This window comes from Lissotriton helveticus, chromosome 1_1, assembly GCF_964261635.1.
Source record: "Lissotriton helveticus chromosome 1_1, aLisHel1.1, whole genome shotgun sequence".
Classification (NCBI taxonomy): domain Eukaryota; kingdom Metazoa; phylum Chordata; class Amphibia; order Caudata; family Salamandridae; genus Lissotriton; species Lissotriton helveticus.
Window position 1 is genome coordinate 456,393,849 of NC_136057.1, and position 19,711 is coordinate 456,413,559.

Below are 19,711 nucleotides of genomic sequence, written 5' to 3' on the forward strand. Positions count from 1 at the left end.
GGACCCGTGGAGGTACCGAGAGACGTGGGACCGGACATCTTGGAAGACCCCCAAAATGCTGACTGCGCAGCATCAGAGGCACCCTCGATGCTGTGCTTTGGGGTTTGAGAAGCCCCAACCTCGAGCAGCCTTTGCACCGAAGATCAGTCCCCCAGCATCTCCACGATCTGCGTGGGGCCCTTTTGCATCGTGCCACTTGACGCGCCTAACCGTCCACTTGCCACGTGGCTAGTGGCCATCTTGGCGACGAAACCTACAACTTTCACTGCAGGTCTGGTTGCTCCAGACTTGCCCTTGCTCCTGTAAAAAGGAGCCCCTGCTCTGACCTTGCTGGTCCGAGTAACAAGCCTTTTTCGATTCCTGCGTGGCTTGCATTAGCCAAGGCCTGTTTGCTTCTATCAAGTCGCCGACACCGCCAACAGCGAGAAGCCTGCGTGGGACAGCTCGTGACCGACTCCTGGACGTCTTCGACCCCTCGTGTCCACGTGGCTGCAGAGAGAAGCTACACCTCGACGCCTGTTTGCACCCGACATCGCCTGGTTCCACTCTGGTTCCACGGTAGTCACTGGCTAGTGACTTTGAACATTGTCCCCTCTGCTTTCAGGTCTTCACCTCTTCAGATCCACCCTTGGATCCACCGGAACTCTTCACATCGAGCCGCCTGCAGCATCTCCAGCTCCAAGCACCATCGACCTGCGTGACGAAACCCGACACTACTTCGACCCTATGCACCCGCTTCCTGTGGGTGAGGTAACTCAGCTCCGCCGGTGTTCCCACACTGGTACACACCTCTAGTGTCTGTGTCTCAAGTTTCAGCTTTCTAGGTCACTCGGAAGGTTCCTTTCTAACTAACTTTGTACTTTTTACGCACCATTGACATTTATTGGTAAAGCGGGCACTTTACGCACTGCTCCCGAGTCCCGCGGGCCTTTCCCGACTTCTTCACTGTTAGTCCCGAACAGCTCCAGCGATTTCCCAGGCCCTAGGCCTCTTCACTTCCCCATAGTGTTTCTTATACCACTATTTTAGTATATGGTTTAGGTGGCCCCTAGGGCTCATCCATATTGTGCAACTTTTGTGTATTTAAACTGTGTTTTGTTTTAACGCATTTGCTTCTGTGCTCATAAAGAGTATCAGGGATATTTGTAGTAATAAATCTATATATATTTTCAATATATATCTGTGTGGTGTCCTTTCATTTGGTATTCAAGGGATTGTGTATGGTAAAACAGCTTGCTTCACATGCCTTTACAGAGTTTAGCCTAAGACTGCTTAGTCCATGCTACCCCTAGGATAGCTTGTCTATAACGTTGACTTTACAACCTGCACCATAAGGGTTGCTTGGCATGGTACAAGGTGATCACTAGAACTAGTGAGCATCATATACCAGGCCAACTTCTCACAGTCGGCAGCCCTCGAGCCAGTCATGTGCCTCCTCTGGTGTTTCAAAAAACCATGTCTTACCATCCGCCACAACTCTAAGTTTTGCCGGGAACAGCATTGAGTAAGGCAGGTCCTTGGCTCTCAGTTCTTTTTTTACCTCCATGAAGCTACGGCGGCGCCTTGAGACCGTTGTTGTTAAATCTGGAAAGAAAGACACCGTTGAGTTCTGAATTCAGATCGGTGGGGCCACTCTGACGGTTTATAGTATTGTGTCCCTATCACGGAAGTTGAACAGACGGACGAGTACAGGTCTAGTGGGTGCCCCAGGCTTGGGCCTTACGCCCGGGGCTCCTTGGGTTCTTTCGACTGAGAAAAAAGTGGATAGTCCCTTTGGTTGTAGCCGAGTCTTTCTAAGTTCCTCCACGTAGAGGTCCATCACCAGGCTCCCTTCACTTTCCAGAATTCCGAGAATTCGTACGTTGTTTCTGCGGGAGCGTCCTTCCTTTTCGTCCATCTTAGCCGCGATTAATTTATTGTCAGTCTCCAGCCGGGATACCGTTTTCTGCAGGGCGGCAGTATCTGTTACCAGAGTTTTGGTGACTTGTTTGACCTCCGTGACCCTGGCCGTCATTTTTTGAATAGAGATACATCTGTTGAGATTGAACCCACTGTGGCCTGGACATTAGTAAGGGCTGCCATTGTGTCTTCTAATGTTACTTTTTTGGAGCCTTCTTCCCCAGGGGCCTTATCTGAGGGATCCCTTCGTTCTGGGAGTGGCAGAAATTCCTTTCCGTATGTGTATTTTTCCAGTTTAGACTGCGTGGCCTGAGTCCGTGGGCCCCTGCCCGCCATTTATCCTTGAAGGTTGTCGGAGTACCTCGATATTGGTCGCTGCTTTTCGTCGAGCTTATGGGTCCCCACGGTCCAGTGACGCACTCAGGTTCCCCCTCCTGGTATGATATCTCCCCCGGTGGCTTAGCAAGTGGGGGGGTCATTGTTCACCCAGATCCCCCGCAGTCCAGCACGGTTATCCGCCACAAGTCCCAAAATTGTTTTCCTGATTGGTTGTATACCAATTCACCCTCAGTACGTGGGCACTTTCATGTGGGTTACCGGAACTCTCCACCCCTGCATTCTTGCCAGGATCTTACACCATGTGTATAAGGGGGGGGTCGTTGTGCCGGGTCCCCCCGCTGGTGCAAACGTCTTCATATCCCGTTTCCGCTGTTGCTCGAGCCTCTGCGACTCCGGCTCCACTGGGAGCCTGGGGCTCCCAAGTAATCCAGTCCCTGGCTTTGCCCCTGCTGGTAGGCCTCACCTCGCGGTCGTCCTCTCTGGGGCCGAATGCACAGGCCTCCGATCTGTAGCGTCTGTTCAGCGTTCTCCTCAGCCACGCTCAGGGGTGGCTCCAGCCCGCTCACAGCAGTCTGCACACTGCCTCCGCCACCATGTCTTGCGCCAGGCGTGCCCTGCAATCCAGTCCCCGGCCGCAGTTTGGTCCATAGGCCGCCGCAGTCCACCCTCAGATGTTGCACGATCCCGGTATCGAATTTCGACCGGAGTTATGTCTGCAGACGCCGCTCGGTCCCAGGCATCAGCGAGAGTCCCTGGAGCATTAATTTTGTTCGGATAATTGGTCAGATCATTGTGGAAGGCTACTGCTTCCCCGGAGCTCCTCTATGTAGCAGCCATCTTACTCGGCTGCTAGCCACGCCCCCCAACTTACCTCATATTTAAATTAAATTCGTGTCCGCTCATTTATAGACCATATGCCAATCCGGAATACTCTTTAATCCCAATTTCACATATAAAAACATTAAAAACATTAAACATGATATCAGGGAGAATGGTGCAGATTTTCTCAGCCTCCATATGAATCATAGAAATGCATTCTGACAACAGTCTTACTCACTCATCCTGTATTTGTACACCTTAATTGCACATGTTCACAAACAACAAGTTCAGGTCTCTTTATCCAAGCTAACCACGGAAGCAAGACTATTTTAATACCTCTGATGGAATATGAGGGTTTCCTGTCCTTTTTACGGACTATTAAATAGGGATCTCTATCGGACCACTCCCTCTGGCCAGGCTGGAGCTTTTGGACATTGACTTGCTCCAAGTGGTGTTGGACCTGCTTAACAGTTCAATCAAAGAGGGCCATATGCCACAAACATGGAGACATGCCATGGTTCTTCCATTTAAAAAAAAAAACTAATCTTGATCCACTCATTTGGGCTAACTACAGGCCCATCTCCCTTGGGCCAATCTTAGCTAAGATTTTAGAAAAGGATGTCAATTCTAATCTGACCACCTATATGGAAACTCATCAATTGCTACACCCGAACACATAAAACATCGGCTGGGCGAGGGGAACACTGTAGTTTTGATATTGCCGGACTTGAGTGCAGCATTTGATACGGTGTCCCATACCATTCTCCTAGATAGACTGACATCTGTTGTACTTTACATATGAAGACACTGGTAGCCAGGTTGTAATTTCTTGAAGTCTTCTTTATTTATCCATGTCTTGTAATATCAAACAGGGATTATCCAAGTACAGCTCTAATAACTCCTATGCCAGCCCCACCAGGAACAGCCTGCCCAGCTGCTCAGCCCATCTCCAACTGTCACACACTCATCCACACAGTCACCCAGGCATTCCATTCATCACAGGCACACCAACATTCCGTCACCATCTCTCACTCTGGCTGAATGTAAGAATGTAAATCTTAGGATACAACATTATCCCTTTCCTTTAAAAATGAAAACATGACTTACAATCTTTAAGGAAAAGAGCTATACACAAAAAGAGATAATGTTCATAACTAAGGGATGAAAACAAATCTAAAACATCACCAAAGAGAGAACAAAGCAAACAAGAAAAGATGGGCATAATACAACATATTAAAGAAACATGCATAAAAATCCCCCATCCTCCCTCATGAAAATTATAGAGGTACTTTAGATTTGAACCATCAAACATTATCATAATTGGGGAGGAAAAAACAGCAATATTACATTTCAAACTAGAAAAAAACCCATCCTTTCCCAATTACACAAAAGAGATGCAGAGAAGGATGCACACACCCCACAACAAACACCCGAGGCCAGAAACAGACAACAAGGGTGAACCAACACTACAAATACACGTGTACCACAATATGGACCACATAGAGGGAACACACAGTGAGGCGCAGGGCGACTTACACACAACAACATCTGAAGCGCTTGGCGACTTACACAGGACAACATGTGATGCGCAGGACGACTTACACAGGACAACACCTGAAGTGCAGAACGACTTACACAGGACAACACGTGAGGCGCAGGGCGACTTACACACCACATCTGAAGCGCAGGGCGACTTACACAGGACAACATGTGAGGTGCAGGGGGACTTACACAACAACATCTGAAGCACAGGGCGACTTACACAGGACAACATGTGACGCGCAGGGCGACTTACACACATACAAACAAGAACAAGGAAACCACCCCCAAATACCAGAACCACCCTCAACTAAGGGAGAACCTGTGATGTCCACCCACCAGGAGACCAGGACATTCCAAGCTATAAATAGCGTAAAACTGTGGAATCACAACAAATGAAACTGTAGCAGAGCATTAACACTAACACAAATCCGATAACATAATTAATACTGACACACATCTAGCAACACTAGAGCAAGTAAACTGTGCCCCACGCCGGTGAGCGATTTCTCACCCGAGATCTATAACACTGTGCACACTGAGATACAGTGCAGGCAACCCAAAACTAGTTGTAAAACAGCAAGTTTTAACTTTTGATTACCACCCACTAGGACACATGGAACACCCATCTATAGGGAGACATAACTTGTGGCAACACTACTCACGAACCATTTCTACCATAAATATGCAAAACAGCTCAGAAATATAAACTCCGAGAACCTGAATTATGTTGCTCTGTTCACACAAGTATAGTACGTCAACATAAACATGTAAATGAGGCAACACGGAAACAAGACATGTTGAAAATAAGAAGAGATGTCTCTGAGTGGCTCCAAAAGAATCTTCTTTAAACAAATCTTCAACTTACTCGTAGAAAAGTCTCATCCACAGCAGCAAAGAATCCCACATAGACGAAACTTCGACTAACTCGTGACAAAAGAACACCACGGCATCTCCATGGAAGCAATATAAAGTCCAGCACTGAAACGAAGATTACCCCACTGCACGATCCATCACCGTCAATGCAGCCTTGAAAAACAAAATCCGTGTTTACTCCTGCCACCATCTGGCCTTGCTGAACTTTATTGCGACAAGCAGAGACATAAAAAAAACGTGGTTGGCAAAATAGCAATAGTAAGTTTGACATCAGCGCTTCATCGTGAGAGAAAAGAGAAGTTCCCCAAACACAAAATGGTGGCACGTATTGTTACGTGATTGGCGAGTGGTCTAAGGTGCGTTCATGCACCAAAACGAAGAACGGAGCCGAGGCAGCCCTGCACGTCAGAGTGAAGATAACGCAGGCCACACAGCAGGGGAGGCTACACGCGACGAACGAACAGAAACAAGATAGACACGCAAGATGCTTGACGCGTGCCAGATTTGAATTTGTTTTTAAACTCGAACAGCGATCCAACAGTCAATGTCCAGGTGAGAGCAAAAAGTTGAATATAATTTGACAGGAAAAACCCATAGTCAAAGTCTTGTACTTATTTTTTCCCTTCTTTTTATTTCTTGTCAAATTAAATGCGAGGCAGTTATCAGACCAAGAAGACAAGTCTCTAAGCTCTCGACAGAAAAGCTTATTACCTTTTCTCCCCCACAAATAGCACCTCGAGTTTGTAACAGTTTGAAGATCCTGGACAAACCAAATGTAGTATATACAACTTGAAGACTGGATTGCTGAATGTGATGATGTGGAAAATACTCCAAAGTCACACTACAATCTGTCTTGGACACACTCACATTGGCAATATGAATTGTGCATGTGCAAACCATGCACAGACTTTATAACATCTTGATCCATGACAGACAAAATGGTCTTTAAAAATCAAAAATACACTTTGAGATGCAAACTCCCATTGAGATTATGGAAATCTTATTAATCACATCAATGACGTCTTTAAGAACTCTCTTTAGAAGCGCAATCCTTGATGACAAAGCACTAGACTCAGCAACACTACACCATTCTTCTGTTGCACTTGTGAATTTCTTTCACTGAGTTGGGTTACAACTCACATCTTGGAAAGCCACAGTTCCTTTAACCAGTAGATACATCCATACTGCAGATACTAAAGGAAGTGGTAGGGTGAATCTTAAACCATTCATACCCTAACATACAGACCATACCTGAGGTCAAGTTCATGGAGTAAGATCAGGCAGGACACAGGTTGGGGCCGTTCGATGACAGGACACTGGTGGGGCTGACTTGCCTTTTACTCCATACTGCTTCATGGATTTTTCTTTCTTTTTTTCCTTGGTAGTTGCGCTAGTTACACCGTTTTCTTAGTAGTCTCTGAGTTACTGTTCAGTCCATAAGTACGCTTGGGTTCAGGTCCTCGTCGCCAAAAATATGTTGTACTTTAGATATGAAGACACTGGTAGCCAGGTTGTAATTTCTTGAACTCTTCTTTATTAATCCATGTCTTGTAATATCAAACAGGGATTATCCAAGTACAGCTCTAATAACTCCTATGATAGCCCCACCAGTAGCAGCCAGCCCAGCTGCTCAGCCCATCTCCAACTGTCACACACTCATCCATACAGTCGCCCAGGCATTCCATTCATCACAGGCACACCAACATTCCGTCACCATCTCTCACTCTGGCTGAGCAGGTAGGAAGACCTAGGCAGATTCACATAAGAATGTAAATCTTAGGATACAACAACATCCATTGGTCTGAAGGACACCGCTTGTGAATGGATAACTTCTTTCTTAAAAACAAGGTCTTTCCAGGTATTTTCAGTAGATTCTCGGTCAGAGATGCAGACCCTCACTTCAGGAGTCCCCCGGGGTTCTGCATTAAGTCCTTTGTTATTTAACCTGTATGTCTGTCCATTGGCAGATGTAGTAGAGAAGTGTGGTCTTCCATTGTATTCAGATGCCGATGACACTCAAATCATTTTCACATTGACTTCCCATCAGAAACACTACGCTGGGTCAATCAATTATGGTCTAAAGCAGATTGCAACATGGATGAACAGCAATCTGCTCAAATTGAACGGGGATAAAACTGAGTTTTGATCTTGGGAAAAAATCCTCAACTGTGGGGTCCACAATTTTGGCCAGCTTCATTAGGCACTGCTCCCACTCCCTCTCAAAAAGTTAAAAGCTTGGGTGTTTGACTAGATGAAGATCTGTCTATGCGTCCCCAAACAGCCATAGTGGCACCAACCTGCTTCGCAGTCATGAAGTGGATAAAAAACCATTGTTGAATTATTCCACATCAAGCTATGAAGGTGCTAATTCAGGCTTTCATTCTTGCTATGGTGGATTATGGCAATGTCCTGTACCTTGGGGCAGACAAGGTAGCCAACTGTCTACTCCAGGTAGTACAGAATGCTGTGGCTAGGCTTCTCACTTGTTCTTCAAGAAGGACTGTGGCCTCCCCTATTCTGAGGGAATTATGGGGCATGTTATCAAGGAACGGCATTAAAATTATCGCCGCTTTAGAGGCAGGAAATTGCTGCTAAAGTGGCGATAATGAGCTTGATAATATGCCCTTGAGAATTCCAATAGAAGCCCATGTTCTGGTGTTAACATGGGCTTCTACTGGAATTCTCTACGGCATATTATCAAGCCCATTATCACCGAAAAGCGGCGATAAATTTAACGCCGTTCCTTGATAATATGCCCCTACATTGGTTACCCATCGAAAAAAGAATCATTTTAAATCCCTTTGCTAAATGCTTAAAGCCAAGTCTGGGCTAGGCCCTGAATACATTCAAGAGTTAGTCTTCTTGTATATTCCCTCACGTAATTTGTAATCTGCAGACCAGTAACAATATTCTGTACCTAGAATACATTGGGCACGTTCAGGCCAGCACTTTCTCCTACCTGGGTCCAAAAATATGGGATGCTTAACCTAAGTATATGAGGAACTGCACCTCCTTACTACAGTTCCTTAAACTCTTAAAAAATGGCTGTTTGGATGTATGACATTACAACACATGCCTTTACCACGCATGCCTTTACAACGCTGTTTTTACAATGCATGCCTTTACAACGCATAGTGCTTTGGGGCGCTGGATAGTGAATAGTTTAATTTACTATTCCAACTCCAGTCCCCGTGGATAGTAGGGAAGGTGTTGGATAGTAAATTAAACCTATTCCCTATCCTAGAGCGCCCCCCCCAGCGCAATGCATTGTAATGGTTTGCGTTGTAAAAGTTGCGTCGTAAAGGCACTGCGTGGTAAAAGTTGCGTTGTTAAGGATGTTTCCCTTTACAAATGGCAAAAAAAAAATATGGGGCTACATCGTTTGAAACATGAACATAGCCACACCATTGTTTGTTCACTCCTTTCATATCCACGCTTCACCATGCTTACCAAACTAGACTAGGCTTCAGTGATTGGGAAGGGCACATCTTAAACATTGATTACAGAATTAAAGGTAAATACTTACTGTACCCTCTGTGAAAATGTAGCACATGCATTTTATAATAACATTCATCTTCTCTTTAATTTGCACATATTTGCACAATATATTAGTCGTGATAAAATTCAAACAGTTGACCTCCATAGCTGCATATTAAATTCAAATTTAAAATAAATAAATAGTATTTCCACATTTCGGTTTTCATGTGATTCTGAGTGAATATTCTAAAACAATGTAAACCTTTTCTCCATCTCTGCCTCTCCTTTGCAAATCTGTTTGAATTGGTTGTTTTCAATATGAATTATATTCTGAATATATATTGTTATTTTAGCCAGTTGCCTTTCTAGGAATTCACTCATGTATGATTGCATCATTACTCATCATTTATTTACTGTATGGCACAGCTAGATTGAAGAAATTACGTTTGATACCAATGACTACAACGTATACTTATGAATTTTTCATTTTCATAACTCATTTGTCTTTCTTTGCTCATGTCAGTCTTTGAGTATTAATTTTCAATTTATTTCTATTTTATCTTATGCAATACATTTTTCTAACATGCTTTATATGGATAGCCACAATGTTTCTATTTTTTATCAAAGCTCACAAGGACAGAATACTGGCCATACATGCAGATTTAGCATTTGACTCTGATCTATGAAAAAAGTGTTTGTATATTTATCACTTGTTTTAGTTACATGAATAAGATGGAAATGCTTTGGTACCTATCTAAGGAAGGAAGACGCTGTATACCTGTCCCCACCTTTGGATGTGATTGAACATGTTACTCTGCTTCTGTCAGGTCAGACAACACCACGTCCTCTCGTTCGCCACAGTGAATGGCACCCACCTCCTACCTCTTCCTCTTCTCAAGGGCCCCTGTACCTTACATATAGGAACAGCGTCCCCAGTATCCTGCAAATTCAGGGTGTCCTGGCAATCGCCTCTTACAGTTCTTTTCTGTGGGAGCTGACTGCCAAAGATGCCGTCTAAGGACAAATGAAAACTGACAATTACCTTCCTCTGGGAAAGTACCCTTTACATTCTAAGAATACCATGGCCAAGGGGTGGATAGATTCCGACCCATGGGAATTCCTGACCCTGCAACCTGCTTACATAATGGCTTCACCTCAGTTAAGAAATGCGAGGACCTCTTCTGGGTAATCCTCCCCTAAAGCAACATTAGTCACCCCTGTAGTGCCCACAAGTTTCAGCCTTCCTCTTGGAGCATGAGGAATCTCCCCTTTTGTGCCCTGTCTGCAAGCAGCCAGAGAACCTACCCAACTCAAAGGGTTTCTTTTCATGTGTGCTCTTACTTCCCTACTTTTCAAAAGTTTGGGGCTCTTTACCTTTGCCAAATGTTTGAGGCCCTCAAGCGTTTTTTGTGTGTGAGTTGTTCCTGCCCTCCATTCCTTGGTGCAGTCTGGTCCGCCCAAACTGGCAATCGCCCACCTGGGATATTTTGAACACCATTGCGCATACCCACCCTACAGCTAACCTTCCATGCTTCCTGCGATCAGGTAATTTGGAGTCTACTAGATGCACATGCAACTCTGAAGAACGATGTGCCTCAATGACTCAACATTTGCTCCTGGAAAACCACATTATACAGTCCATCATAAGTCGCCACTGTATTGCCTTTCACCCAGCCTTCCAATTGTTTCAATGAGATATCTACAACAACAACCCAAATTTATTGTAGCCCCTTGTGTGTGCCTCAGAACTTCTTGGGGTACTTCTTGGGGTTCAGATCAAATATCTGGTGCAATGCATCCTTCATGTATATGCATGAATAAGCTACATCCTCTCCCTCTAGAGTCAGCAGTGTACCCTTTCCCTGTGTATGTACCAACTTCCACAATAATTCTCCCTAGTACTCATTGTCTAACTTGCATTCTTAATGCTCTCCCATATGAGGTGAACCATTTGCCAATGTCACCTCTCACCATAAAGCTACACATCACTCTTTTGGGCAAATGATGGGTGCATGGCCTACCGTAGACACCTCACCATTGCTGCCACCACCTTTATGGGGCTGGACAGGTTCAGCCTTGCCTTCCTCTCCACAAGTACTCGCATCTTTTCTTCTTGCCCCAGTCTTTTCTTCTCCAAAGCACAAAGTGATTGCTTCTACTCACTTTACTTTTTTTACTTTAAATACTTTGGGGGGTCATTATGATGTCGTGCGGTGCCTGCCAGGGTGCAACATGGCAGGCACCGCGCGGTGCCTGTCATGTTGCGCTTTGAAATGTAAAAGATGCATTTTTACCATTGCGGCGGGCGGAGATTTCAGCTCCGCCCGCCGCAATGGTAAATATACAGAACGCGCCCGCTTGTGTGTCGGGCGCATCCTAATCCTCAATTCGGACCCCCGTCCTTTAGGCGGGCGGTCCCGTTTACCACTAGGGTGGCGGGCGGGCTTTCCTAATGTGCCCCTTTATTCGGTATTCTTTGTTAGAAACCATAAAAGTTACACTTTAAAATACAACACATACATTATAAAACCGTGATACAGTAAATGAGGTCAGGTGATATACGGTAGCAGCAATGATGGCACACAAGACGGATGAAGCTAAAAACAACATCAACGGCGCCCAGGTAAAATGGTATGATGTTAAAAGTCCAAACATTTTCTATATTTCATTGCACATTTAAGAAACCCGGCCACATAAGGAATATAGTCAATATTAAGCAATTGCAAGTGTAAAAGAGCGGGACGTACTTGAATAAAATTAAGTCTTTTTAAAAGAGGTAATAAATAGACAATCCTGGGCATTACATTGTAGTGTAGTTCCTATATTCCCAATAGGCTCTGCGCATTGGAATAATATATACAGCAGTCTAGACGTAGGACTGAGGTCAACTAGGTCTCTACTGACTATATTAGACTTAAGTTTTTGCCAGCTAGCTCAGAGGTCACTAGAAACGTTCTTGAATAAACGAGGAGGAGTTTAACCTCCCTGGATAGACAAGAAGGGATTAGCTTCTGGCAACCATATAACATGACAACGTTGCTCCCTCAGAATAAGAGTGTATCTCTAGAGTCGTGTGAAAACAATAGACAGCTATTTCACTCAGTCAAGTGTGCGTACTTAGTTTCACCAGAATGCAGAGAAAAGAGAGACGGGCGTTTTCAATAAAAGGTGTAATTTATTGAGCAGTCTTCTTCCTCATACAAGAGAAATGAATTGCCACGATTGCAATACTCATAGTAAAGTAAAGTGCGTACAGTAAAAGGAGGATTATAAAATAATACTGTGAAAGCATTGATATGGTTTCTTAGCCATAAGATACTTTAAAATAGTTAAAACATATATGCATATATACATTGACTAACGTACTCAACTGGTGCTTCTAAATACGCCTACCCCGGCGTACCTGACCTAAGCCTAATACGTGGGAAGGAGTAAGTAAGTAGCAGTTTAAGTTAAGTTTGTTTTGCCAAGAATCTGACTCAAGAATTCTCTTTAAGGGTTTAGTCAGCTCCGTACCTGGGTATTAGAAAGCAGGAGGTCTTGTATCTCTCTCTCAGGACTCGATATCCCAGTAACCCGCGAAGGTATCTGGAAACACCGGAGCTGGATTTCTCGGCAGGAGAAAAGACAGCGTCTCTCTCAGTGCGTCAACAGGGAGGGGCAGCGTCCGTGGGCTCTCGCATCAGCTGGGCTCTCGGGCAAGTAGATAGCTGCTCCCAATACCACCACCGTGTGTTTGCTTAAGGCAACGTTGGTATATTTATACCTGAAAGATGCCGGGTTTGACGTAAGGTTGGACATAAGACGTCAATAAAGATGTCACTAAGAACTGGCCGTTCTTACAGTGCTTTACAGGAGTTCTAGGATGAAATCAAAACAAAGCAAGGGGGATTTCCCAGGTTGCTGGATGTTTGGATTGTTTAGAGAACTCGTTGTACTTTCTAGGGGGCTGGGGAAGTAGCCTTGCTTAATGCAACAGCATGTGCTACGACTGAATATGGATATGATTATTATGCTGTTGTATGGATATTATTTATTATAACCGGACAAGGGCATAAAATAGGAATATCGATTTAGGCTCCCAGATAAAAACACAATACCCACTCCACGATCTAATGTCCATCATTACTAAAACTAAGCAATAGTAAACATTTAAAGGTGCATGTGTATTCCAACCCACCCCAAAATACATTTTTGCATTTGAAATGGTGTATGCGAAATACATGAAAATGATTATAGGTACTGTACGCTATTCAAGCAGTGTAATTATTCATTAGAAAGGATGCATATATATATCGGCATGAATGATTTGCGAAATTTACACATGAAATGGCTCTTAATACAGAAAAAAAGGTCGAGACCATTCCATCACATATAAATACAGTTGCTGTAAATGTGCTAGAGGCTGACGTGATATATTGTCTTTAGAGTTCCTAAAATAGAAGCTCTGTTCTCTAAGAATAGTTCTACTTCAAGCAGAGTACATGTGCCAGAAAAAAAGGTAAATATTTTGGAATCGGGAAAAAAAATAATTTCGCTTTCAGGGGAGAGAGAAAAAAATATAGTTCCAAATATGTTCAGTAGCTTTTGTTTATCAAAGCCGAAAGCCGAATTCAGAGTTCAGGGAACGCTGTGTACTAGTTTGCCTAAAAGTTATTCTTTTTGTTCGGGGGAAAACATCATTTCAGACAGACTCTCAAAAAAGTGGTTTTCCGCTTCAGGTGAAAGTTCGACCAAGTTGGAAAATGCCGCAACTGTGCAGTCGTGAGAATGATTGCTATCATCGATGTCAGGATCAGCAATGCTCACAGAAGGTCGTACCTGGGTGATGTGGCTCTCATCTCGTACTTCACTACTCTTTAATCGCAGTGGTGAAGTCTCAACAAATGCCGTCATCAGAATGGGTAGCCGCTGGGGACAACACGATGCATGAGCCGTTACAGGACTTAGCAAAGTATCTGTATCCAATGGTACTGCTGATGGTAGTGTAAGACAGACGTCCAACACGCATTCTTCTCCGCATAGTATACATCGAAGCACAGGTAAGATGCAATTCTGCCAGATGGGTCCGAATGAAAGAAACCAGGTCATATTCAGATCTCTTAGCCGGGCTAATCCAAGGACTTTAGTTATGCGGTCCCGATAGCGTATAGCTAGGATCGTTTCTTCCATTGTTGCTGGAGTTTTGTCTGCGACTTGGCTTGCCATATCGAAGCAGAAATATCAAAAATAAAAATGCCTGCTACGAGTCCCAACAGAAGTGGTAGGCCGCCAAAGACAGAATGGACAAAATTAGGAAAAATGCCCAGAACTGTTTGGAAGGGTGTTAACAGTCTCGAAAAAATTGTCTTAAATATATGTGGGATACCGCTGGTATCAGACATATTTAGGATTTGGCTTAGCATTTCTGCAAAATGCAGGGGGCAATTTGTTGATAAAAGTGTATGTATCTCTGCCGTTGTCCTTGCAACTTGAAGATCATACGTTTCTTTTGATGACGTCAAGGGCACAGTTGTCTGTAAAAGAACAGACTTCATTCTGCTTAAAGTATCAATTCGAATAGAAGAGATATTAAAAAAAGGCCAAATCTTCGCCTCCGTGTCTGGAGTGCTGTTTGGATACAATACTTGCATACAGCAAGTGACCATGGAACTAACGCTCACGAGATTAGCTTTTCCTGGCACCATGCCACAACATCTGTGGTCCACTATTAGAATATAGCTCCCGTTAGAAAGCCGTCTAAAGAATGGCTCTATTCGAGTTGCAGGTGTGCCATGCTGGTGACATGAAAGGTTATTTGAAGTCCCCTCACAGGCCCCATGCAAGTTAATACCTTGACAAAGAAGTATACCACTTAGTGATCGTTTACAATTGTTACCACTAAGAAATACATTCTGTTCCTTTGCACTATAACATGTGTGTGTGTAAGGTAATTTCCATGATGACTTAATGTACCCTTTACCCAACCTTTCATACTGGCCTGCTGGTATATACTCTTGACAGAATTTAAATTGGAAAGTTGTTATCGGAATTGTTATTATTCCATGTATTATCCATTCAATGAAAGGTCTTTCTGACATTGTCAATGGTAATCTCTCAAGTTTTTCAATGCTCAGAATTGTATACTCTGCTCCTTTTTGTGCCAAGCTGATTTGTGTATCAGTAAGGTTAAAGATAGAGAATAATGACGTTGTGTTGATTAAACCCCAGGGCACGTAGCCTGAACGCAGATTTTGCAACGTCCAGCCAAGCTGTACAATAGAACGTAATTGGGACTGACCGTGTTGTAACATTAGTAAGTCTTGTGCTATTATATCAATAGCAGATGATACAATACTGTCCAGTGAATATATTCTGGAAGACAGAGTCATTAACCCAATGTCCACAACAGAAAGTGATTTTTCCAAATTGATACGATCAATTTCTCGTATTTTTTCTGCTGTTTCAATTTGCATTATTTTCCAAGCTTCGTTGTATGCTGCGTATACACCGGCCGCTATGAAACATTTTTGACGCTGTTTCCATGGTCCCATTATGAAATCACGCAAGTCAGCACCGTCTTTAAGTAAAGTCAAGTGTTGCTTAATTTCTGCCAGTGTGGATGTGTGTAGCCATTCGAGGAAGAGTTTTCCTACACAGTATGTTGTAACTATCCCTGGATGTTGTCTCTGGGAGTATCTAGGGTCTGGCCTGGTCAATTTGAACCCCTGTATTTTGTTCAGGAATCTATCATGACAGCTATTTGTGTCTGTGAGCCAGATCAACCATTTTTTCCAGTCAGGATGTGTTCTGTTTTGATTACAAATATGGGATATGTCAATTTCAACATCTGTAGTGCTATTACTGTCAGGTGTTGGCTTTGGAATAGACGGTTTGTTTAAGTCTTTAATTTTGGCTAGGCCAAGACAAGTTGTCTGTTGAATGGTGTCATTCAAGAATATAATTTGTTCTGGGATCATGCAGGCTCTAAATAATGCTTCTAAACCTTGGACCTGCCAATCTTTGGTACCCCAGATGGTTTTTGTTTCAACGTTGTTTTTCCAGAAATCAAAACCAAATGTAGTCATTTTTTCATAAAATGCTTCCGAATAGATTAATTTAGTGTTTGTCAGCATTGTTTTCATTCCTGTCTTATTTAATATTTTAAAATAAAACGTTTCTGCATCACTTGTGTTAAACCCTGAGAAGTATGGGAATTTCTCGTAAAATGTTTTCGAACTGCCTTTTGGTGGAGTTGCACAATGTTCCCATTGATTATAATTAAAAACATTTCTAGGTTGAGCAGATTTATGCAAATAATGATGTGCAAAGTGGTTGTAGCAGTACATTTCTTCATAATTCGATGAACCCTGTAAATAATCATGTTCTTTAAATTTTGCTGACATAACTAAATCTGACATCATATCATTAATACTTTCAAAGTCCCATTCATCAGAGAATGTGATCGGTTTTACAAAGTCACTTAATGAAACCTTAAACTGGTGTGGATACTTCAAGAGCTCGACCGGGCCATAGATTTCGTAAACTGTTTTGTCCCAAGCTACCCCACCGGGTATTGGATTGGCTGTGACATTCACGGATGATAGTTCTCTTTTCTCGATGTGAGATGACTTGTGTGGCTTTAGGACCAAGTTGATGTTCTGACTTGCTGGGTCCATTGTACTGTATTTTCCCTCAATGAATTTTCCCAAAAAAAGAACCATGATGAGCCAAAGCAGGAGGAAAAGTACACATAACACAATCCAAAATTCAATCCATGGAGAAATCAGATAGGTTTCTTTGAGTTGATGAAAGAGTTCTGTTACTTTGTCTTTAAAAGTTTTTGTTGTTGGCTGTTCTTCAGGCTCGCATGGATCCTCAGAGAAGTCATCAAAATTGATGAAGTAGCCTGATGCAGTTCTGTCAATTGTTGGAATTGCTTCCGGATTTTTATTTGCTTTTGCATCTTTTGTTTCATTAGCATAGTCCGAGGCTACATCGTTGTAGACTGGTGTTTCTTGCCGAACTGTTGCAATTTGGGTTTCAAGAGGCACAAGTTCCATGGCATTGTTGCATAGTCCTTTTTTATTCACTGCAGGTTTTCCAAATTTGATTAGTGTCTGAATTTGAACCTCTTGTATTGTAGCAAGTTTTGGTGTTCTGCTACATCTTGGGAGTCCACTGGGCCTACTACTTATTATTGGCCACATGATTGTGGTTTTACCAGGTCGATGGATACAACTCGGTTCTCCTTTTTACCAGCAAGGGGCGGTAGTACTACTGATCTTGTTCCGCTGACAGCTAAGACAGGTACTGCTTTTCTGTAAGAAGGCCCACATTTCTTCTTCACCGCTATTTTCTCTCTGACTAGATCCCCAATATTTAGAATCCAGACAGGCCTTGCTGGAACAGGTGGTTTCTCTTCAGTGGCTGTTGGCTGCTGTTTTAGCTTTATGTTGCTCAGGTCTTTTCTTGTTTCATTTAAATCCTGTAAAATAGCCAAACGATCTTTAATATCAAAGCATTTTTCTTCTACCACTGAAGTCTGACTATCTAAGTCCTGAATATGCATTCTAGTTCCGAACAATAGTTCGTACGGGCTGAAACCTTTCAGAGAATTTCTTGGCAGATTATTAAGACTATGTTGGACACTTGTTAAATGTTGGACCCACCCATCACCCGAACCTAATACCCTCGCCGTTATAGATTGCTTTATGTCTCGGTTTTTTCTTTCCACAATCCCATTTCCCTCAGGATGGAAGGGACAAGAGTACCGCAATGCAATGCCCATGCTGGTCATGGCCTCCTTATAAGATCGAGAGCTAAAAGCAGGACCCTGGTCAGAATGTAGCATGCCAATTGCGTATGTGCCGATATAGACTCGCAAATCTTTTATAACAGTTCTGGCGTCAGCCGAGCGCTGGTGTCTACATTTTAAGTCAATCTAGTCTTAAATAATATACACTGGGACGCATTTTTCCTGTTTGATTTTGCGTATAGATCACCTTATGCTGTCTATTAGGTGTTCTGGCACTACCTCGGCCGGTTCGCCACTGCGATCTCTGTTGCAGTTTTGACAGTTTATTGCAAATTTGTGATTATGCACGCTCATTCCCGGCCACCAGTATTCTGATTGTAATTCTGTCAGAGATTCTTTGATCATCTGATGCCTTAGACCTAGTCCCATATGTGCTTCTTTTATTAAGAAGATTCTCCTGTTCGTGTTTGGAATGACTCTATCCCTCACTCCAGGGATTCGAGCAAAAGCAACGGAGTTTGCATCGATTATGTATGTATAATTGAGTGGATAGTTCACGGGTAATGTTGCACAGTCGCCTTTTGAAGGCGTTTTTACCGCCAGCATGGTTTCCCCGTCTATGTATTTTTCTGAACGCTTTTTTGTGGCTACGGAAGCCGGTTTAGTTGCTTCCGCTGTGGCTGTGTCAGCCAATGAATTCCCTGCAGCGTGAACGCCATCACGCTGATGACTCAGTGTATGTATCACGTGAGTCTTTTGTAGTTCATTCTGCAAAAGAACTATCTGTTCCCAAAGCTTTTTATGCTTTATTGTGGCACCTGTGTTATCTTTGTAACCGTTTTGAACCCAGTTCTGCCAATCATTATTGTAAGATTTGACGCAGTAATGCGAATCGTACACTATTAGTGTGGGGAATTTGCGATCAGCAATATCGAGCGCCATTTTTAAAGCTAATAAATCAGTTCGTTGACCTGAATTGTCTTTTACGGATTGAGACATAGTTACCAATGGTCTCAATTTACCTCCGTGCCACAGGTTTTTAACAACCGAGCACGTAGCATTGTAAGCTTGCTTTCCCCAAACTGAGGGTTGAGCAGATCCGTCTGTATATATTACACAGGCGTAAAGTCGTAGAGGCAGAATCTCGATTGGCAGAGGATATTCTTTTTCATATGTTAGATCTTTCAGTTTTTTCATTTCCGGTTCAAAATAATATTTTACTTTTTCTGTTGCAAGAGAATTTTCCCATTGTATCCATTTTGGATCTAATGCCACGGTAGTTAAATTACTTGGGCTTGTTAATGCCTCGTAGGCTGATTCTGCTGTTAAAACAGTAATCTGTCTGCCTTGGGCCTGGGCTCTTTCTTTTGCTACAGCTGTTTGAACCGTATTTACAACATTTTCTGCAAGACTGAATTTTTCTCAGCTTGTGTGTACAAGTGTGATTTGTAAGCTATTGGTACCTTTTCTCCCTCATTAGAGGTCAGGTACGTGAATCCGCATCTTCCTGGGATGACTCGGATTACAAGGTTGCGTGCGTTATCGCGAGTTTGCAATTTTACATGTCTGTTTGTAATGATCTCAAAATTTCTGTGTGTTTTTGAGTCCAATTGATTGGTTTAAAATCAGGTTTTATTAATTCATAGAGAGGTTTAACCCTCTCTGCATAATTTAGAATGTAAGTTCTTCCGAAATTCAGGAAACCTAGTATTGATTGTAAGTTCTTCAGCGTGTTTGGTGCTTGGAGTACAGAACACTTCTCTAAGAAATTGTCTGCTAGGCTTTTGCCTTCACTTGATAATTCATATCCTAAAAACAGGACAGTTAGATGGGCAATTCGTGACTTTTTAAAGTTGAATTTGTAACCCTCTGCTGCGAACCCAAGTATTATGGTGTTCACTCTTTTCAAGTGAGTATCCAAGTCATTATCTGTGAGATAGATGTCATCGACATAAGATAATGCCTCATCATCATACATTTGTAGTAACTCTGTTACTCTTGCTGAGAATAATCCTGGGCTATTCT